Source organism: Gymnogyps californianus, chromosome 1 (genome assembly GCF_018139145.2).
Source record: "Gymnogyps californianus isolate 813 chromosome 1, ASM1813914v2, whole genome shotgun sequence".
Classification (NCBI taxonomy): Eukaryota; Metazoa; Chordata; class Aves; order Accipitriformes; family Cathartidae; genus Gymnogyps; species Gymnogyps californianus.
Genome location: NC_059471.1, coordinates 192,752,731 through 192,776,958, shown reverse-complemented (window position 1 = coordinate 192,776,958; position 24,228 = coordinate 192,752,731). Strand labels below are relative to the sequence as shown.

The 24,228-nt window shown below is 37.0% G+C and overlaps 1 protein-coding gene and 1 long non-coding RNA gene across 2 annotated transcripts in view; one reads left to right on the top strand and one right to left on the bottom strand.

Annotated features, from left to right (window-relative positions):
* The window catches only part of KCND2 (potassium voltage-gated channel subfamily D member 2), a 281,569-nt gene that overhangs the window by 134,154 nt on the left and 123,187 nt on the right, over positions 1-24,228 (bottom strand). The gene's annotated exons all lie outside the window — the stretch shown is intronic.
* On the top strand, positions 5,543-6,768 carry LOC127021823 (uncharacterized). Its single transcript, XR_007767270.1, has 3 exons — positions 5,543-5,601; positions 5,956-6,050; positions 6,259-6,768. It is a non-coding gene; the product is annotated as an uncharacterized LOC127021823 (long non-coding RNA).

The following is a 24,228-nucleotide window of genomic DNA, read 5'->3' as shown; positions in this document are numbered from 1 at the left end:
AGATGAACAAGAATATTCCACTACGTATTTACACAAATGACTTGCACTCAGACTTCTGTATGAACGTAATGGTTTCTTCTTTTTCTAGATTACTGACAACATGGATACTCAAACCCCCAAATTTTCATTGACTTAACGTAAGTTTAGTGTAGGTTAATAATTTAACAAATGGAAAAATGCACTTTTTGATTAGCATAAAAATTTGAGCTGTTGGCTTTTTAAGAGATACAAGTAACAAAATAGCCAATTAAACCATGTTGAGCTTTGACTTGGTAATTTTTCTTCTTCCTTTGCACCTTGGGTAGGGTTTTCAAAATCACTGAGTAATGGGCAGTTTCACAGAATTCAATGGCTGAGCTGGTATCACTGGAAATAAAGTTAGGCCAAAACCGAATGCTTTTGAAATACTATCTAACACCATCTGGATCCAAAAGAACAAAATGAGTCTTTGCTTATTGGATAATTTTCTGTCTTTCTTACCCCATTTATGTTTACTACCTTTAGGATTTTGAGTAATTTCTGTGTATTTTATATACACAATAGATATGATGAAAGCTTGTTGACACCTCGTACAACCATGAGAATAATAATGTAAAAAAAGAAAACATCCAAAAGTAATTTGTTGCCAACTTGAAGAATTTTGTTTAAGTAAATCCTTAATATAAAGGCATGTCCTTTATTTCCTGAATCTATTCTGAACCTTTGCTGTAAAAGCTTTGACTATAATGTGCTTCAATATTTGCATTTCTGCAGAGCAAAGCGTTATTGTTATTAATATACCCAAATGTATGAAAATGCATAGTTAAAATAAGTTGGTAAAAATTCTACTGCAAGCAACGTACTTTCCGTATGTATTATTAATAATAAAAGAATGATGCTTGTCAATGATTAAATGTTGCACTATACTGTATTACAAAGTAGCAAGCAGAATATTTCATATACTGCACATTATTTTTCCTTTTCCTTATTTAAATCTTTCCAGTAAGCACATACCATGACAGCAGGAAACACAACAATGACTGAATATGCACAGATACCACTAGATCATTCTTGCTCTATTAAAATCATATTGCATGTAGCAATGATGTTCTGGCTGCTCAGTGTTATTTCTGGGTCAGCATCATATCTCTCCAGGAAAGGTGTTTTTGCTGTTGGCCTGACTTTCCCTCTTTCTGATTTAACTGACATAGTTGAAACCATGCCAAGGTGAGAGAGCATTTCAAGTTCAGCAATGAGGAAAGCAGCTTGGGTAAGTGCCACGAACAAGCAGCTTTCTGAGAGATGTGGAGCGGAGATTCTTGAAGTGCATGATATTCTTGAAATTAGGAAGACACGCACATTTGCACAGTGAATACGGTTCTACCCCTTCCCTCCTCTTTCCCTCCCAGAGGAAACAGAGATCAAAGAACATGTATTATGTTATATTTCATTCCCCCCAAAACACTACTCTAATCTTTGAATTAAAATCTGAAGATGGAAGTATTTAAGCAGAGTAATTTTTATGGTAAATCCTACCTATAGACAAACTTCTCAAGGAAAATAATTCGCTTACTTCAAGGTAAAATGAGATTTTCTTCAGACAAGCCCAGAAAAGAAAGAACCATCATAGCATTTAAGATGAAAACAGTGTTGTTTCAATAATACCTCCGTTTCCCTTATTAACAAGATAATCCAGGTACTAGATACTTTTTAATTATTATTCTTGTTTATTTTAAGTATAAAACCTCAAAACAGCACAGGCAGGGTTCCTGTGTCCACTGTGCTAGGTATTGTGCAAATAGAAGAACAGAGGCAGGCAATTCAGATTTAAGACAGCTCATTGGCAAGTGCAGGCAGACAGAGACTGCAAAGGCACAACGAGGTAACGTTAGTCAGTATGAGTGACAACAGTTTTGTCAGGGGTTGTGTAAGCACTGCAGCAAAGGAAAGGCAGAATTTGTGATTTGAAGGAAGACAGCGAGGCAGGTTGGCAGGTACTTATGGGACGTACCTTTAGGTTATGGATGAAATCACAAAAGCGCATATTAGAAAAGTCTGCTAAGAGTGTGAAGGAACCAGCTAGGGATATATGTGTCTGGGTGACTGTGCATCTGAACAGTCCTAAAACCACAGAGATGTTATGTTTATGGGGGTCAATAAAGTGGCCCAGCAACAGAATACAATATGATATGGTGACAGTCATTGTAATTTTCAAGGCTATAGAAAAAGGGTGTTTTAGCAATCCAGGCATAAATTGAACAGTTTAACTGGGGAGGGGGGTGTGTGTAGAAAAAAAAATCTGTATGATTTGTGTTTTCATTTGAAAAGAAGTTCCTCAATACATTTCCTCCAGTAAAAAGCAGTTAGTCTAGGGTAACAGCTGTTAACAGAGATCTGCACGTGAATGAATCTTAGTGTGTACTTAGTAATATTAGTCAAAAGAAAGAAACAACAACTAAAACTCTCAAAGCTTCCAATCTGATATTAAAAAACTACAGTGATGTGAAACACAGCAGCAGCCTGTGACACATGATTTCCCCAAGAATAAATAAATAAACAAACATTTTTTGCCAGAAGCTTTTGGCTAACAAGGAAGGAGACAAGACTGAAAGCCAGAGCAGTGTCAGTGGGCATGCTCTAGGACAGTAGCTGGCCAGCAAGAGCTTCAAGACAGCTGGGAAAGGCAGTAATTTTTTAGAGGAGGGAAGAAAAAAAGTGGGAGGGGGAGTGAAAAGGAAAAGCAGTAAGACAGAATGTTTGGAGAGAAAAATAGGATGCAGATTGGCTATGGGAGTTTTCTTAAAAGCTTTTTTGGCTATCGCTTTTTTTTTAAACAGAAGTCATCATTGTGTAGCTGTGATTATTTCTGTGGTCTTCATTTCACCAGTTACAAAGGATATGATCTCTTCAGTACAACTTGTTCATTACACTGGCACAATTCCCAAAATAGCCTCCCAATCAGGGTCAAATATAATTGTGATTTGCAGTCTGTATTGACTGACAAGCCAGCTGACTGAGACAGCTGGTACATGATAGTCAGGCTTTAAGGCATTCCATAATTTCATTTTAATTTCAAAGAGTACACTATAAGTAGGCACAAAATAAATAATTTGCATGAGGACAAAGATAATCTCCTGAAATAACCATGGTATTCATAAATTATACAGTTATAGAACAGCCTCTCATTATTTTTTATTGTCTGAGCACAGCAGAGTTGGTGTCAGTATAATACTGTAATATACATACAGTATCATTACAAATGCATGTGCAGAAGGTTTACTGGTAGTATTATAGGTACAAATTATGCGAAAACACTGTCTATGTTGTGTCCATGTAGATGGTTATGTATATGTATAAAACACATCAACAAACTCACAGAATTTAAGAAGCCCATTTCACCCTTACCATTATCAAATATGTATGTTTAAATATGCTAACATTTATGGGGCCAGCTTCATTGAAACTAAGCTGTTAAGGGTTCATTAACTAAACACAAAATTGGGAGTATATTTCAATGGCCACTACTTTTGAGGGCTGTTACTTATTCTAGTCCTAAAGCCACCTCTGTTCTACACAAGTCCTGATTAGAAACCTTCACAGCTAATAATTGTTTCTGTCTGTGACATAGAATCATGAGCAGAGATCCTCTTTGTGCTGTATGGTTAAGACCACAACAACTCAGGCAAACATCTCTCTTGATATTTGGTGAGGTTTTGAGAGACCTCAGATCTAAATAATTCTAGTACAGGGGGAAGATATTTGGGATTTTTAAGAAGTAGGCTTTTGGGACAAATCCAAAAGACAATTAGAAGGAACTAGAGCATAATTAATAGAAATAATGAGGAAAATTAAAAGCGTTCCTCTATAGTCACTAATTGAGAATGGATAAACAGTCTCACAAAGGAAGGCAAACCCTTACGTTTCTGATATTCTAAACCTCACGTACAAGTAAGAATACAAAACCTTTGCAAAGTTCAGGATTTGGTGAGATTTCTTCTTTGTGGGTTCTCCCCAGCTTGTATTTCAAAAACAAGCAAAGCCTGATTACATTTCCTTGGCATGTGAGTGAAAGAGAAGAGAATGACATGTGAAAAATGCCTCCCCCTTTCTGCAGGCGTGACAAGCCAGGCACAATGGCATCACTTCTTTGTTTGCTATGTGACAGGAGACGTCCCTGCCAGGCCCAGATGGGAGGAGCACAGCCCTCCCGATGGCTGCTCTCTCGGGGGCTGAGCAAGAGCCTACCCAGAGCGTGGGGAGAGGAAACCCCACCATGGGCCTCAGCTCTCGGGAAGCTGCATGCATCTCCCTCAGGCTTTTTGTCTCTGTTTTTTCACTCAGACAAGGCAACTCCATAAAATGTGTCAATAGAATATAAACTTAAAAGGCAAGAGGACAATTAAGAAGCTCGTTGTGTTCCTTTTCAAGTCAATGACCAAGGTGGATTGGATTCAAGATATGAGTAGGAGCCACTGAAGACAGAATTGTCCATGTACTTAAATATCATTCTATTCAAAATAAACCCACCCCTCTTTTACTGCTGCTGTTTCAAAAAATCACTGAAAAAGGTCGAATCATAAGCTGGCATATGGAAGCTTTCTCATAAAATAAATAATACACGGAATCCTCTTAGAGATAATGAGACAAACCATTACATCTGCAAAAAAATATTTTTTCTCCATGCAAATATTATGATCTTTAATAATTATGTTAATTTGTCATTTATATTCACAGCTTATCTTGTAAAATCATTATATGTCTTAACATTAACTTTGATTGCATAAATATTACATTAACTTTGATCATGCAAGTATTGCACAATCACCATTTTAAATAGTTATGAAGGTGACTGAATAGGTTCCAATTGAGTTTAATTTAACTGGATTTTTCCTTTGATTTTTAAATAGTACTTTTGATTTAGTTATTTTATATACAGACCATTGACGTTTTCATTCTTTTATTAACTCATATAAAAATGCTCACAGGAGCATTTCTACAAGCAAGCGAGAGTTTGAGGCTGACTACTACATAATTATCAAATTATAACTATATCTTCCCTTCTATGGGATAACCCGGAAACAAACTCAGGTCCTGATACAGCAGCCATTTTAACACTTGTATATCATAAGGATGTGATTAACTGCCATGATTAAATTCACCTGGATTACTTTGCTGTTAAATGTTTCTTCTGTTGTTAAATGCTTAAGGTCCTCCATTTTGTTGGGTAGATTTAAGCATGTGTTTAATATTTGCTGGACCCCAGCTGCAGCAAGCTCTTGCTGATAGAATTTCCAGCCAATTCCTCTATGGCATGGAGGGCTTTGATGCCTCTGAACAAAAGGTAGGATATTGATTCACCGAAACTGGGGCCTTTTACCTTATGTGACCAGCAAAGAAAGCTGTCAACAGCTGTCTTGAATGCGTATTAGCAGAGTCACAGGGCATATAGGAACTTCCTGTAAAGTAATGCTCCTATTATAAATGGCAGTTTGTTCCCTTGTTACTTTGAGGAGAGACAATGTGGCTACTAGAGTGTGATTTACTCATCTACTGTACTTGTTTGATTCACTTACCTGGCTGCCTAGAACATGAAATTTGAGTGACTCCTTATCCCTTGCTCAGGTAATTTTCACCCTTCAAGAGTGATCTCTCTGGGGTGTCCATGGTGGGACATTGCACTTGTGGAGAAAAAGCCAAACCACATCCAGTTCCTTATTTCTGGAGGTGCTATCCCTGGATACAGCCTCACTTTGGTGGAAAGGGCCAAAGAATCCTAGGTGTGTTCCAGCTTTATTTAAGAACATAACCCTTTTTTACATAGTTATACATCATCCTGGCAAACCTCTCCTAGGACAGCAAACATCTAAAGCTAATGCGCTCTTCTGCTTTATCTGGGAATTCTTTCCTCAGATCTACGTTACCTTCTTCCCTCTGCAAGAGGAGTACCATAAACTCCTTCTTTCCTTTGTTGGACAGATTCATATTAGTAAGTCCCAGGCAACTCTTCAGTGGCTCATATCTCTCAAGATACCACAGTTCTGATCTGAGCACAGTGAAGACTGGATGAAAAGGTGAGAAGTAGTCCCAGATTTATTAAACATCATCCTTGGTTTCTCTATGATCTGTTTCCCCGCTCAGAGGCGTTGCATGCCACTTCTGGACCAGTCTCTTCTCCTCCTATCTGGCTTCTGGATATTTTCCCAATTTGCAAAGCTGCTCTCTGCAAAAACAATTGGGTTGGTTGCTCCCCCCCCCCCCCTTTTGTTTTTTGTCTTCCAGAATGAGAACTGGAATCCCTTCAGATTGCTGCCTCCTCCGCCTCCTTCCAGCCTGCCTTTCCTCTCTGTGGCAGCCTGGGTGTGGAAGTTTGTCAACCACGAGAGGCTGGAATATATGAAACAGGGTTTTCTATTGCAACTAGCTAACAGGAGTGGGTTTTTGGCTGAAGCCATAGCAACAATTCTAGAGGTGCTAAGTGCTGTCCTTAGAGATGATATAATCCAGCAGGCATAGGGGATTTCTGTGTATGTGTATTGGGATAAAATCTACTGCAGACTTTTTAAAGTAAAGAAGAGTTGATGTGTTTTTACATTTTACTTATGTTCTTTTTAGAGAGAAATGCATGTTTTTAATTGTTTGGTTGTAAATTCTGTTCTCGAGGCAAAAATCAAGAAGGAACAATTAAAAAATTACTTCAGTGACTCTAAATTGGCAAACGTTGACACATAATATTCCTGCTACCATCTTTTTTTCTCTCTCCCTCTTTCTTTGGGGTAATTATGTCTCTTAAATTCAGACAGTGTTTTCAAAACACAGGTTAATATATCTGATAACTTTGACTTCATATTGTATTTTTGAAGCCTTTAAAACATTAGCATATAAAACTAGAATAATGCTACTTAACTGCCTTCGTGCATTAAAGTCTGTTTACAACATGTTTTTTACTTTAGTTCTTATATTGCAGAGTTCTTCAGGAAGCATGGATAACTCAAGTAGACAGAACAGCAACTGAAAAACAAAACTAAAGAGCAAATGGGAACAGATTTCAATGTAGTAAGACAAAAGATCCCTTTCTCTGGAGGATATAGTACTGAAAGAGATATTGTATCAACAGCTTCTTTTACAAAACTTTAATTGTAAAGACGCTTTAAATGAGTCTTTACCTTGTTACATTTCAACAGAAAAAACACATTCACAGTGATGTAAGTCATAATTGATCATAACAAGCACGTATTATCTACAAATAACCTAATCAACATTCAGCAAGGAGTTGCATAAATGAGCCCTTCTACATATTGCACCTTATAATGAGCCACTACACAACTAATGGCTTATTAGTGCCATGGGCAAAGAATGATTAATCAGTCAATTCAAAAGTGACTTTTTAAGGGTATAATTGCTACCTTTTCTAATTTCTGAAGGTTAGACAGAATTAATGCCTTGTTGGCGTACTAGACCTGATAGAGTAACAACTTTGTTTGTCAACAATGCACTAAGAGCAGGGGTGGCTCCTGAGAGCTGATTGCACTAAACTGAGTATGCACTCCAGTTATGGATTCCCTAGATTACAGTCGAGTACTTTACAGTGAATCTTGTCTGGTGAATCTTGGGGAAATTTAGGAGAGCAGCTAGCAAGTGAGAGCTGGAAGCGCCAGAGAAGACAAAGCATTCAGATCCTGCACGACTGCTGCCGTGCCCAGAGTGTGCTGCTAGCTTTGATTCTGGCACATAACTCATTCCCTCCTCCAGCTGCTGCTGTCCTCTGCCTCTTCTTGTTTCCCATCTTCCCTTTGGCATTTATGTGTCAGCTTTGGGAGTGGTATGGACTAGACGTCGCTCAGCACCTGAGTAGACAGAACCCCATCGCATGAAGATTTGTAGGAAAGGGCCATAAACATGTGTGAGACTAGAAGCAATTAACAAAAGAAGAATTCTCTTTAGAAAAACTGTGTTTGGTGTATATGCAGTTCTAGGAAGGCTTTCAAGATATCAATATACAGTATTATCCTTCCTGATAACACACTGACCTCCGTTTTTGTGATCCAAAATCCGCACAAGCCAATGGAAAGTGTTCTGCTGAAGCCAGTGGTATTAGGTAAGGCAATAAGTAAAGGAGATGAAGAAAATCTTAACTTGATTACAGTGAGCTCTGTATGGGAACAGAAAGCTGTAGTGATGAAAGGAGCAGATTTCTGTTTTCATGTAAAAGGGGATCAGTGGAGGGACCAAAAGAGGCAACATGAGATCTATAACTATGTGATCATTTGGCCCTAATTCAAGGTTATGAGGCAGGAGCTTGACCAGCAGACTGTTCTGCAATTCAGCAGTCTCACAGGGCTAATGAGAGCAAAGTGTCACTTCCAACACCCATCTAATGCCCTCTTCCAAAAACCTTTGGGTACAATTGCTGACATGACATCAATTAATAAAACAATGTCTTCACTTAAGCAAAGTTGCTGCATATGAGAAAAGGAAAAAAAGAAGTATGTTTGTTAAAGCCACATAGAACTTTATTAGAGGTTTTTGTTTGACTGGTTAAGTTGGAACATTATTCCTACTAATGTTAGTGCAGAGACCAAAACAATTGCTTCTCAGATTAACACATCTAACTAATATTTGTGCCCTCAGTTTATTCAGGTCACTTGCCAAAGAAAGTACTGAAATTATCAGTGGACAAGCATGAAACAGAAAAACATCAATAAGCCACACATAAAGGGATTGCATCTCTGTAACACTCATATGCATTATTCTAGTTATTGAAAGATACCTTGGTGGTGAGGCACAGCCACTCAGCTGATGGTGTTTGGCTACCTCACATCCCTGGATCCGCAGCACTGCTCCTGGCTGCAGGAAGCTGGGAAGTAGCCACTGCACAGCATGCTTCAGTCAACAAGTCTAAAGGGAAATCTAGGCAGAAATTAATATTATTCTGAATGGCATTAACTCCTTGTAGCTTTAGCATTTGAATATAATAATTTTATTTCATTTGTACAGAGCACTTTTCGTTGGAGGATCTCGTTACCATGCAGGTTGTTGTCAGGTAGCATTGGTCATGCTATTGTCTGTATTAGAGTGGACGACTCTTTTCAAGGGCTGAATGGCATTAAGGATCTGGAGTGATGAAAAGCTAGAGCTATCTAAAGTGGAAAATTAACCCTAATTTCTCATCTCTCTCCTGTTTCTGAGATTAAGTATCATCACTCTCAATTTTTCCCTCCAGTTGTCAATGAGCTTCTTCCAAGTAACCAAACATTAGTTACTATGCACTACAAATTTCTAGTGCATATAAAAAATCCCATTCTCCTATGAATTTCTTAAAGGAATGGGACCACTTGTCTTAAAAGGAAAACTTCAGATTTTAATTTAAAATATATATAAATACACATTTATTTATAATAGAATCCAATATAAGCTGTAAAATAAGATTTATGCGTCACCTAAAAATTATGTCTTCTTTTCCATGCTTTTATTCTCACTAGGGCTTGGGTGATATTTAGGTTCCCTCCATGATTTTTGTTAATTTACATAGCCCATTCCTATGACCTTTCTTCTTATTTCTCGCAGTTTCCAAACAGGTGGGGTACTTTTGTGCATAATTTCCCTGCATAAGAAGCTATTTCACATACTTTCTTCTTGTGTGTATGTTTTTTAATTATGCCTCTGTGTCTTTATTCTTTGGATTGAAGATTACTCTTGAGTTATGTCTCCCACCTCCTGAATATCTGGTTGTGTCAGAGACATGTTTGTCCTAGCATTTTACTGTTTTGCACATGAAGAACTGCACCATGAACAGTTTAGCTAATATAGTAGTGAACGTACCATCCCCTGCCCTACGCTATCACTTGAATCGTTGCTGGAAATAATGGACCTGCACTGGGAACAGAATTACAATGAGAGCATTTTATCTCATGCATATTACAATGTTATGTCCCATGAATACACAGAATAAAAGTGGTAAAGGATTATCTAAATACCATCCATTTAAGTATAACATGATTCAACAGCCACGGTCCTTACTTATAGCCACTGGCCATTCATTGCCTGAGAGGTTTATTAGAATGCTGTTACGTTTGCTGCAGGAAATGTAAATGTAAATGTTGCAAGTGACACCAACAGAGAGATAAAAATTTCATGTTGTTCTCACAGCATTTTCCCCTTTCTGTTGCTGCCCATAGGCTGGCAAAGGTTGTGACAATGGCTATGCTCTAATTTGTCTTTTTGACAAAATGTAAGTCCTTATAAACATAAAAACAAGCAAAAGCTTTGCAATAAGGCATACACATTTTAAAAGTAATTAAAAGGGATTTGTCTTGCTCTTTGATAACCATTAGAAACAATATTGTTCAAAATCTTAATTATGACATAGGTTGCTTTTATGTTTTTTTTTCTTGAATAAAACTCTAATTAGTAGCTAATACACAGTTGCACTACACTTTTCATATAAGTGAATAGAAATAAAAACACTGAGGTTCATTAAAGTGATCAAAGAGAACTGCATACTCTCCAGTCTTTTTAATAACTGTTCTACAGAGAGCTAGAAGGTTTTTAAAAAGCCTGAGCAGTCCTTGCCATTAACTTACTAAGTGAGTATAATTACCTAAATCAAGAGAACACAACTTATTTGCAATGAACTTTCCAAATTAAAATCAACGTTTGACTACTAACACAAATGAGATTCTGATCATAAAAGGATCATTATAATTAAGCAAAAACTATTACTTTAAACTATCATGAACCCTTAGGACAATGACCTGAGTTTGTAAGAACCGTTCTTTGTAATATTGAAACTATGAGACTACCTCTGATTAACTGGTTTTCAGTTTAGAAAGATGTTACTCAATAGTATGGATCTAAATCCACATTATATTCACTGTGGAATTTATTGGGTGCAAAGAGATTCAGAAATCTTTACAGGTTGCCACTAAACTGGGTAAAAAAATGTGAATCACTTTTTAACTGCAGATAAAAATTGCTGGGAAACCATCCTGTCCTGAAAAATACATATGAAGATTCAAAAACAGAGAAGCAGGAAATAGTATATGTAGAAAGAGACAAATAAAGCAAAAAGGTGAGATGTTGTCACAATCGAAAGAGAGAAGCCTCTGAGATCCACATCTAGATCACTAAAAAACAAAGGGCAGAATAATAGTAACTGAGAAACTAGCACTGTGCTGTTTTTCTCATGGGCTTGTTAGTGTAAAATGCTGGTTTGGATTTAAAAGAGAAAAGCAGAGACACTCCCATAGGTATTTAGTTTAGTAGGAATGGTTTAAGACCATGTGTCCTGGTTTCAGCTAGGATAGAGTTAATTTTCTTCCTAGTAGCTGGTATAGTGTTATGTTTCGGATTTAGTAGGAAAATAATGTCGATAACACAACATGATGTTTTTAGTTGTTGCTAAGTAGTGTTTATACTAAGTCAAGGATTTTTCAGCTTCTCATGCCCAGCCAGCCAGAAGGCTGGAGGGACACAAGAAGCTGGGAGGGGACACAGCCAGGACAGCTGACCCAAACTGGCCAAAAGGATATTCCATACCATATGATGTCATGCCCAGTATATAAACTGGGGGGAGCTGGCTGGGAGGGGCGGATCGCTGCTCGGGAACTGACTGGGCATCAGTTGGCGAGTGGTGAGCAATTGCATTCTACATCACTTCTTTTATATATTCTACTTCTTTTAGTATTATTATTGTAATTTTATTATTATTATTATCATTATTTTTCTTCCTTTCTGTCCTATTAAACTGTCTTCATCTCAACCCATGATTTTTTTTTTTTTCTCCTCCCTATTCTCTCCCCCATCCCACTGGGTGGGGGGAGTGAGCAAGCGAGCGGCTGTGTGGTGCTTAGTTGATGGCTGGGGTTAAACCACGACACCATGCTTAACTACTTAGTTAAATCCAGATAAATTTCTAACAGGTGAAATCCGTGAGAGTAAAGTCAGCTCTTAAATTAGAGGATTTGGCTTACAATAGTTTAATGAAATAGAGCACTGAGGGAAAAAGCTGTGAAAAAATACAGCAGTTCTAAAAGAAGCAGCTCAGTAGTTTAACTCTTAAAATATTAATGGTGTAATAAACAAAATGGCAAATTTGTTAAAAAGCTAGCATGAATAACAAAATGCCAAATTGCAGTGAACATTGCTGGCTAAACTCAGGCTCAAGATTGCTATGTTAAAGGCCTGTTATGAAGCCTATTTTTGGTTTTGTTTCTGAAGGAAAAAACAGTGTCTATTTTGTTCAGATTATTTTCTGAACATACAAGAACAATGCTAGACACTTTTAAATCTCAGCTAAAATTTAGTAAGAAATAAGTAAGAAAAAGTCTGTTAAAGTTTTTAAGTCACAAACTTACACAAAGAGAACCAGAGGTGCTTGATTTAAGTGAATAGTTTTATAGTTTGCTGGAGTGGGACCTTATTCATTAGAAATTAGGCCTTTGGTGTTCATATTAAAATGTGTTTCAACAAGACAACTATGTCAAATTGTCTTATTTTTTATATATTGATTATGACGTGGTATATTGGAGTACTGCACAAGCCAAACAAATGTATTTTTTCTACTAGGAGTTACATTGAATGGACTTTAACATGAGCAAAAACTTTTAGCTTTTCTTACAATAAAGCTTCTGCTTGGATGTTCATGGTATATTCTTGTCCTAGGAATGTTTAACTATACATGTACTTATACCTATAATTTGATTGAAAGCTTTTCCATTTGTGTTGATGGTATTTCCAATTTGTTTACATTATACATTTGACAATACATTGGTTTAACTGGTACCTGCACATTTCACTATTCCTAAATAGTTTTTGGAGCAGAAGTTTTTTTTTCCAGAATCAGCTTCTTTTGTGAACTCCATGTAATTATTTCTTCTGGTTCATCAGAAAGGTCCTGAGCTGACGAATTTTGCTGTAGTGGAATATACAGCTGACCTCAGGTAGCTCATAAATATGTAAGACATCGTTTTGTAAATCATGGCTAATTGTTTTTAAATATTTTTGTATTACTTGGTCTTCAACTGCATTTTAACAACATTAGAAGTATTAGAACATTTTCCATTACAGCACAAATTTGCACAAAGCCAGCAATGGGACAATTCAGGAAACTAAAATTATTAATTCAGCAAGTCTTTGTGGGATCAGTTTCTCAGTCAGTTTTTCTGGTTCTTTGCATGGCTGCTTCTTCAAGTAATACGATTTAAAAATATTTATAAAAACATTGTTGTAAAATCATAAATGGTTCCCGAAAGGCTTAAATTAACCTATAGTTATATCTGTCTGCATCTACATAGACATTTATTGCCTTTGTACATATTTGTTGCATCTGCAAGGTGCCTCCAGCACCGAATGTTATAATATAGTCATTGTAGCTTTGCACAAGTAACCACGGTTAACCAAGGATTTCAGCATGGTCTAGCAACTCGAGGATTTACCTAGCTTTTCCAGTAGTCCCTCACTGATGTCACTGGCCTGTGTGAGAACCTCTGCCAGTTTTATTTCACCTCAACTGTTTGAATCACTCAGTGGAGAAGTAATGCTGTTCTGAGGACAAATCCTGCCTAGCAGCTGCTTCCAAAGCAGTGAGGTGAGCTTTTTTACACCTACACATGAACTTAAAAAAGATTCAGAAAGATAAGAAACCATTGTGCTTTCTGTCAGCAAACGGAGCAACAGAAGTGACACACTGCTGTTCTCATGCTCTTAATTTTGAAGTGGTTAGGAATTATAGTAAAAGCCAAACCAAACCCCAAACTTTCATCAGATTAATAGCACTCCATGGAATAACGTCAACCGTTTCTCCCCCATTATTCATATTCTAAATACGCATACTAATATTTTCCTGATTTTAATAACAATTGTTTCACATGGTCTTGAGGATGGCATAATGCCTGGAAACTGTTTCACTAAATTGCATACTATGATGATCTACTCTTTGGATAGTCTCCAGGACAAAGGCCATGAAGTATAATTAAAAGCAACTAATAATTAACTCCCATAAAATGTAACATGAAGGAAAGGAGTGATAAATTTAGATATATACTATAAGTAGCTTTAATACTTTTCCCCTGATGAGCTAAAATAGCTAGCTGTTCTGGCGATTACCGGTGTATGTAAATATGCTAAGATAAAACCTGAGAAACGTGGCTCATTCTTTACTTCAGTACATCTAAACAATGGAATCAGTACATCTTAATGAGCACTTACTATTTTGTATTTTGTGCTACATGCAACCTATCATCAGAACTGCAACAGTGCATTTTATATAGAGAAGTTTCAGAGGATAGTTTCACAGAAGCACAGAACCACAGAATAGCTGAGGTTGGACAGGACCTCTGCAGGTCGTCTGGTCCAAGCCCCCCCCGCCCCCTGCTCACACAGGGCCACCTACAGCCAGCTGCCCAGGACTATGTCCGGACAGCTTTTGAATATCTCCAAGGATGGAGACTCCACAACCTCTCTGAGCAACCTGTTCCATTTCTCAAAAAATTCAAAAAGTCGACCTTAGTGTAAGTAAAAATGTTCATAATGCTGCAATACAAAGAACGAAGAGGAAGCTTAAACCAATTAAACATACTTCTATTTAATAGTTTTCTCATAAACTAAATATATTTAGTGTACTCTGTCAAGCTGTGATAATTCTACTCATACTATATATGAACTCTCACTATACATAAATACATAGTTAGGGAGGGTTTGAGTGTGTGTCTTCAGTTACTATATACACCAGCAGGCTAAGAGATTTTGCATTCACTTGCACGTAAGTAAATTAAGAGTAATTCTACTGAATCGCTCTCTTTAATGGAGTTATGTGATGTGGTGAAATTGAGAATAATGCCAGGTCTACTTGTATTTAAATTACCACCTTAATGACCATCTATTTTTAATGACTATAAATAGCTAAAATACTAGCATATCAGTTACTAAAGGTTACTCATTAATGTATCAACACAACCTGGTAAATAATGCAGTAGAAAACTCCAATGTCTAAAAATATGCCAGAGTCACAAATAACAAAGCATACATATTCTCTTAAAGTCCATTTCAAGGTGTTACAAACCTTGAGAAATAGGTGAGCAACAATATATTTGTCTTTCTTAATATGTCTTTAGGAATATGCTCTATACCTAAGAATATTTTTATAAGCAGAGATTTATAATATTAATTGTAAAAATGAAACTTAACTGCTTTTGAAACATGTGAAAGACACCTTCTGCACTATTAATTTTGTGGGGTCTACAAGTCATTTTGGAGGCAATCATGGTACATTTGTGTCTGTGAAACAAGACAAACAAGAAGAAAGTAACTAAAGATATTGCAAAAGAACTACAAGCTCTGATTCCATACACAGAGAAACTGTTGTCTTCTTGATATGCATTTAATCTTTCCTTCACACCTACCACTACCTTAAAGGACCTGCCATATAAATATTTCTAATGATCAGTCAATACTGCCAGTGTTGTCATCAATCACTACAGAACAAGTACTCTTCTACACAGTAATCACATAAATTGTCTTCCAAGAAATTATAATTCTTGCAGACACACCTCTTGATCTTTGGCAAGGTCATCTCAGCTCTTGAAGCCTTCATGGAAGGACAGCATGTGTCAAAACTCAAAGATGGATGAATGGAAGGAAAAAGTAGATTCAGTTTAAAAAATTGTCAGAGTAAGCAAGCCTACCTCTTTAACAAGCAATGTATCAGAAGCATTTGTAATGAAGAGTTTGATATTTGCTGATAATATCTAGTAGAACTAATGCGTCTTCTACACAGAAATAAATCACAAATGCTGGTTTGGAATATTGCCAGGAATTACTCAAAATTTTGCCACAATGCTCTGGAATGAGATTTGAACTTTTAAAAATAATTACTGGGAGAAATGTGGGCACCTGGTTAACAGAAGTATCTGTGCATCATTTCTGACTACATGAAGGAAGGAAATATGTTCAAATTAACCTAAATTTGCAGCTGCTGCTTCAGTGCCTGAGATGCTCTTAGAAATATTAGTAATAGACAAAACTTTAGGGCATTTAGGGCAAATCCTTGTGTGCGTTTTCTTCTAAGAATTACCAGTGTCTTCTTTGGAGCACAAGATACAGCCTTTACACAGCGTTTTGCCTTTATGTGCATATATTAGGACTGCGGTTTTTGCTTCTTATATTTTTTCCCTTTAAATGTTCTTTTCTCCATTAGATGTAAAAAAATACTGAAAGCAAAACAGAATAAAAATCTTTCATTGATTGCTGTTGTTTGTCTTCCTTAAAAGTCAAGAGAAAAAAATCAATAAAACTTATGGAGAAATTATTTCTGCAACAACATCATTATAAACCAATTGCTAAGAAATGGCTTTATGTAAAACTGCTTTACAAGAGAAATGGTCCACCAATGAGAATTATTTCAGCTGATGAAAAACCAGGGATAATAAAAAGACACTTGGGTAAGAGGCAATTAGGATCTGATTTATGAAAAGACGCCACATACAGATGAACAGTTTTCCTCCTAACACGTTGTATGCATTACTGAATTTACAGGTAACCTCAGCCTATTAATAAAGAACAAATCTACAGAGACATAGAGCTGTGAGTTGAAATAGTCATCTTGGACAAAAACAGTTGTTACTTGAGTAAAGTTTAATGGCCAAATCTTGTCCTGGGGAAGGAGCTATTGGCTCCTTGAAATGATGCTAAAGTTGCAGATAACAGCCAGTCAGACCAGAAGATGCCAGGAACCAGAAAAGGAGCAGACTTGTAAATTATATCTAAGGGGACAAATGTCTGACTGGAGATAACAACTACTTATTACCTTTACCTATAACATGAAACGTTTAAAAATCATCACAAGTTCTAAAAAACAAATCAAAAGAAGAGCTGTTTTCTTCACTTAAGGGAACTAAGCTAGATTTAGATGAATGTTGGCACACAACACAGGAATGTAATAATCCTCATATTTCCCTATGACAACTGAACATATGACAATAATTCACAAGAGATTTTGCAGCATAGCTGAAAGATGTAACTGGTAATCAACAGGACAAGGTTATTCTCTGGAGAAACAGCACCCACTTAATAGTCTGGAAATAAAGCCCACATACTTAAAGTGTTTACTGTGAGATAACACAAAATAAAAAATATGCATAAAGCATATATACAAGCTGAACAGGAACACCTGGGCTCTTGATGTATGAGAGGTGTTCTGGAACATTTAAGTGCCTTCACTGCAATGTTTCCTTCATAATATTATATCTTATCTATACGGCAGTAGCAAAGAAGTATTCACTGCCAGCCAGCTTGATTCAAATTAGGAATGCAGTAAGACAAACTCATCTGAATTCCAAATAGTTTAAACTGATATATACAAGAGAAGGTTGGTTCTGTGGCTATGTCACAAGACAGAAGTCAGGAAAACAGATTCAGACCTTTTCTCTACCACAGCCTTTCTCTGTGACCTTGAGGAAAGACAGTTACATCCAGACTGGTAAAGGTAAAGAGCTGGAGAATATCAAATACAATTTCTAGACAGGTCAAAATAAACAAAATCAGGTTTATTTTTTTTCCAGATGGAAAGCTGATAAATCCATTGCTGCATGACGATGTGCATGCAGAAGGTGACAGTGGATTAAAAACTGACCAGGTGAAGTCCAGTAAGAAATATGTTACAAAGACTGTTAAAAACAAAGATACAACTACCTGAACTAGAAGTCTCTGACGTTCAGACTGCTGCCATTTTGGAAGGTATCCCAGGGGAGATACCACAGCATGTTGACCCTACTCCAATACTCTTTCACAGACACTGCTTCAAGTTAACGGGTGGAAGTAAGATGCCAGACTACCTGGATCTTTGGTGTGACCATTTTTGTGTTCTTACATCAACTTTTAACTTGCTAGCTTGGGAAGTACTTTTACTGTACCTACTACAAAATGAAATTCATCTGTTTGACAAGCTGGGTAAATATTGATGCAGTTAGCTCACAGTGAACATTATGTTGCCACAGTTTCATTGTTACCGCTGCGGTTAATGTAAAGCTGGCTTATATATACATAAGTTGTTATTCAGGATAGAAATAGCTTTAGATATCCAAGATGTACTTGCACAAATTAATTATGAACTTTAATGTTATGGCACGTAACACATTTTGGGATGAGCTACAGGTGCTGTAACTCTCGGTGTGAACACAGTTACCTCATATGAACATATGCCATAACATAGTGAAGGGGATACTTTGCCACCTTGTGCCAAAGAGCTGGAGCAAAGACAGGGACTGTCAATGACGAAAAGCTGACACAGCACAAAATGTAATGCCATAGAAACTCATTATTCTATCAAAGCTCCAAATCCCATAGATTTTCAAACAGAACAATCATCCAGGAACATTGTCATATTACCATGATTTAACAAGATACACTGAATTAGCTGAGCAATTTTAAATGTTTGTGCACTCAGTCTTAGCCAGTGGCAAATATAAGATAATTTTGTTTAGCCTAGCCTGAAATTATTGAAGTTCAAGCTAAGCTGATGAATGCTAACATGTTGAGCAGTAGTAACCTAATTGTGTGTCTGAGTTCTCAGGCTCCTAAGTCTGCTTAAGTCACTTTGGAAAATTGGATTTCGTTAAGTCATTTATAACAAGATTTTTCAAGGTATTTAGACATTTTACTCTCATCAAAATAAGTAGGAGATAGATGTCACAGTGCCTTTAAAAATCTTGTTTGTAGAGCCTTGCACTGCTGAGCAGCGAAAAAAAGAAAACCAGACCTGCACCTGCAAGGTGTTTTCGGACAATCACTGCTTCCAGGGCACAAGAAGGCAGTGATGATTAATCGAGGACAGATAGACACAAAAGGACTCACCGTGCACTCATATAGAACCCCAGAGCAGATTCACACCTCAAATGGTAAGGTGGTAAGGGAAAGGCTGGGAGGGAGAGGCTGAATTGTAATAATAAGACAATACTTAGCTTAGGCTGATTCTGAGTAAAATTTTAATGGTTATGAATCACTTGAAAGTTAAAACACACAAATAAGTATGTATGTCACCAATTTTTTTCAAGGCAGTTGTAGCCAGTTGGTTTCTTGGCATCACAGCAGACATGAATAAACAAGATGCTGTTTCCTGCACTTTGGCTTTCAGTATTTAAGGAAAGGTCAAAGTCATGACAGAGGTGGGCTATGATCCTCTTTCTCCCTGCTCAGATGGTGATCGAAGAGTGTCTGACAGTGCTTGGAAGGATGAAGGTGTCCGTGTGTCATTCCTGGTCCTTAGAGGGCAAAGAGGGAAAGCCCAGCCCAGCAGAGGGCTGGGTGACCAGGCTGGCTGGTGTCTGCAGTAAATAAAAGCTAAAATGAACAAATCCAAGAAATAAAACAGTGATCAGGCTACTTTCTTATGAGCTATATGAAGAAGAGAGACCTGAATTTTTAATGTACTGACCTCTGCCATTGAAAATTGTCCTTTACTTTTCTCTGTAGCTTAACTTAGAAATGAGCGGGAGTTACACACCTGTTATGTGAGAACGGAGCGTGACCATAAAGCACCTCTCCTTAGAGTTAGTTTAAAATATTATCTGAGGTGTAAAATGCAACCCTGCTTGTTCACATGCTTAGCATGATTACAGATGTCTACAGTGTATTCCCTTTATTAGCTACTTAATAGCAAATGCATTGAAATAACCTAATAAAGTAGAGCTAAATATCAAAAATTGGACTACTCAAGCCATAAATGAAGCTGAGTGTGCCAGTATTATTCTCCTCATGAGATTTGTCACCCTTCCCAGTCTTTCAGCAGAACTGAGAGAACAACAGGGAGCATGGCTGAGCCTCACTGCAAAAGTGACAACCCTAGCTAGCATTACACAGCAGCCCAACATAATTTTTAAATTAACCCCAACATTTTTGAAATGTAAAGCACACATAAAAGGGTAAAAAACACTGGCATTTTTTATCTCCAGGGTTGTGTGTGTGTGTTGCAGGTTTGAGGAACTCCACATCATAAAAATATGAGAATAATTCCTCCGTGGTAAAATTAATTCCTATCTAGGATTGCTGAATTGAAAGAGTTGCACATCTCAAAATAGTCATGTCATGGTATTAACAAAATTACAAAAAGGCAAAGATTGCAGAGTGTTCAGAAATGAAACTATGATCTACAGGAGGTATGTTCTTCTTTTTCTCCCCACAGTATCTAAAATGTCTTGCAACCTGTGATAGAACTTTACCCTTAATTATGCTATTCTTGAAATAAGACTCTGATATATGTCTGATACAGAGATCATATTCAATCAGAAGAAAGACAATCTCAGAAATATTTAAAAGAAAATGAAAATATAAATGGAAAAGGAATTACATTTTTACTTAGCTATTTAAAAATAGTTAATGAGACAAACTCCCACTGATTTATAGATCTTTTGTCTGTTTCAGAGTTCCAAGGTTTAGAAATAGCAATTCAGAAATAGCAATAAAGTAAATGTTTTTAATCATTTCCGATACCCTTATTGTCATGGTTTAACCCCAGCCAGCAACTAGTACCATGCAGCCGCTCGCTCATTCCTCCCACGCTGTGGGATGGCGAGGAGAATCAGAAACAAGTAAAACTTGTGAGTTGAGATAAGAACAGTTTAACAATTGAGATAAAAAATAAAATAATAATAATAATAATAGTAGTAGTAGTAATGAAAAGGAAGATAACAAGAAGAGAGTGAAATATAACCCAAGAAAGACAAGTGATGCACAATGCAATTGCTCACTGCCTGCTGACCGATGCCCAAGCAGTGACCCTCCCCTCCTGGCCAACTCTCCCCAGTTTATATACTGAGCATGATGTTCTATGGTATGAACTATCCCTTTGGCTAGTTCGGGTCAGCTGCCCCGGCTCTGCTCCCTCCCAGCTTCTTGCACACCTGCTTGCTGGCAGAGCATGGGAAACTGAAAAGTCCTTAACTTAGGATAAGCACTACTTAGCAACAACTAAAACATCAGTGTGTTATCAACATTGTTCTCATACTAAATCCAAAACACATTGTACCACTTACTAGGAAGAAAATTAACTGTATCCCAGCCAAAACCAGGACATTTATAATTGAGAATTATTAGGTAAAGTGAACATTATAATGCCTATGCATGCTAGGTAGCAATTTCCTCATGTGAATGGAATTTCTCGCGTGTATTAGTGTGATGGAGGATAAGTCATTGGATGTTGCTTATGAGGAAGTGACATTCACTGTGAATAGAGTTATAGAAATCACCATCTAATAGATACAGTACAACATCTTGTAAGCCAGGTATTAATGTTCAGCGGTCACAACTTGGAAAAGAATTTCAGAGTTCAGTTCCCCTTTAGATGCTTGGATGCATAATTCCTTGGAAAATCTTATTGCTCCTAACAGACAGTCAAATATCAGAATTATGAGAAACAGAAAATCTAAGGAAACTCCTCAGAGTATCCACAGCTTTTCACAACTGTATCATTTCCTCATATAATATGGTCCACTAATAATGACCCTAAGTGTTGCTGTCACTTCAGTCTTTATCCCACAACTACACAGCAAAGCTGACTAGTGAGACAGCAAATAAAAGTCTTGACCCTTCTATAGATTTGTAGATTTTTTTACTCTACGGTCCTCAGGCTGGTTCTTGAAATTATCATGAAAAAAAGCATTCTTCTTAGAGATGTCTGTAGACGAGTAAAGAGCTGCTTGTCTGTGGGTGTCAGCTGATGTCCTCAGCAGAGCAGTTTATGAAACTCTTTGCTACTGGGCAGAATTCCTAGGAATTCAGGATGTTGTGATACCGTTAATTTTACCAGCTCTCCTGTTGTAGCACAGAATAGCTGTGGCTTTCTATTTTTCATGCAACCAGCAGTATTCAAAATTTGTTGAGTAAGTATAATGGGACTATTTTGAATTAAGCTCCTATTCATAGTTGCAGGGTTTCCATTAAGCAAATGATGACTTTTAGTCCTACTTTCCAATGTCCTATGCTTTTACACATCTATCTATCTATCTGTCTGTCTGTCTGTCTGTCTGTGTCTCTCTCTCCATCCATCCATCCATCCATTCTTCTGTTTCATGAAGAGAAAGATGTTTATACAATACTAAGTTGGCCCTTGTGAAAAACTAAAGAGATGTTTGCTGAATTTGAATTTTAATATGTCTCTGCATATTTCTGTGTAGGAATTTTTGTGCAGGTATTTATGTTTTAGAGGCAGTTAGGAGAAGTCTTCTCATTTCATGCTTCTAGAAGTTGCTGGATATTATTTGGCAAGAAGTGCACTTAGCTTGCTCTCATACTGCAACCTGCAATACAGGCACAATTTTGAGCTATGCTGTGGAAAAATCATAATGTAATTTTAAGAAAAAAGGTTGAAACTATCACATTGCAGTATTTTAGCTATTACTGAGTGTATGTTACAGGATTTCCATAAAGTTTCATGAAATCCAAAACATTCTAATGATGATTGCATCTATTGACACTAATTATGTAATTATACCAATTGCACAAATAGAAGGCAATACATATCATTGACTGAAGCCAACAACTAATTATCAAAATAAAAACAACATGAAACCAAGCTGGGAGTAAGACTGAATGAAAAGTTAGGTGTTTATTCTTCAAGTACATGCAACAAACACGTACAACCTCTCCAGTCCTTTTCCTCTTCTGTCTTCTACCCAAAAGAGAACTCCCTCACTTAGACACCACCTCAGGAAAATTTCCTTATAAGGCTCCCTAAAGCTTGTTCCATGTATCAAAGCTGAACTTGAAGATATGCCTAAATGTTGTCCCAAATAAGAGTTGAATTACATCATCTGAGTGCAATATTGTTTTGCAAGTACCTTAGTGCAGAGATCAAAAATCTTTCCAGGGAAGAACGCATGATCTGTTTTCTTTCCAACAGGAAGTTAACGTTGCTGGTAGAGATGTGAGCTTGGAGCCTGGGGTATGCGTCACTGTAAGGCAGGAACTTCGGCTCGTGAAGATTTATCAATTCAGCAGGACCTGGAAGCCACACTTCCCAGGTTTTTTTTAGGTGCTATCTGTACCATGAATACGGAAGCCTGTTGTCACCTTCCTCAGTATATTGCATCAGTGAAGTCTTCTCCTATTTGATGTTTTGTCGTACATCTCTTGCTAGTGTATGTGAGATGTTGTATTTCAAGAATCCCATGATAACATACGAGTAAACATTTAAATAACAAAAATGACTAATCAAGTACTTTAAAGTTAATTATACCTTAATTTACCAGTCAACTGAGGATCATGCTTTCCACGTACAATCAATGTTACAAATATTTCACTATATGTAGGTAACGTAATTTAATTTACAATCCTTTCCAATGCATTTCCCCCTGGCAGATCCCCTACCCATTTTTTTCTTGTGGATTGCAGAAACAGGATGAGTATTTCAAGCATGTCATAGATCAACTCTAGAATGAAGTAACTGGTAGGACAGCCTAAAAATGTGTCTAAAAATCACCAAGCTGCTCTGAAAGGCCACTAGCAACTGTGCTTGATGGACTCAGATTTCCCAAATTGTTTGGAAACTTTTCTTTTGTAAGGAAAAAAACCCCAGTTTGTCTTAGAAAGAAAGTATACCAGTGCTGTCATGATGCATAGATTTCAGTCTCTATACAACCAAGATTCAGGCTTAATGTGTCCTATTAGAGAAAAGACTTGTAGCGATTTAAACGTTAATTTTCCTCCCTTTATGCAGAACAAAGATTACCAGTGAATTTGGGTTGATGTAGGGAAAGGAAAATGACTATCTCTTCACTAAGTCATCTCTCTGCCTTAAAAGCTTACAGATTGTTCCAATAAAAATGTGGTGACACTCATTTGGGACCTTGTTAGGTAGAATCACTGAAGTCCGTGGACGCCTCGCACAGAACAGTTTCCCAAGCCAGCTTAAGACAGTGACTCACTTTCCACATTTGCTTGGCTGTATATGCAACACAGGGCACAAACAGATCACTTGTAAGCCATATTGTCCATACCAGTTTAAAGGAAGGGAATACAATTCATGGTTAAATATGCTTTATCTATTCCAAATTACTTCTAGTTTCAAATTATTTTTTTTTTCTTTCTATGGAATTTCATGCATACCCATGTCATGAGAGTGAGTCTTTAAAGCACAGTTTTACACTTTCTTTTATTTTTTTTCTGCACGAAGGGATATTAACATACACTTCTAAGGACTGATATCGTTAACTTTTAAAAGAGCTGTGGTAGTTTTAATTAGGGCACTCAATAGCCTTTGCT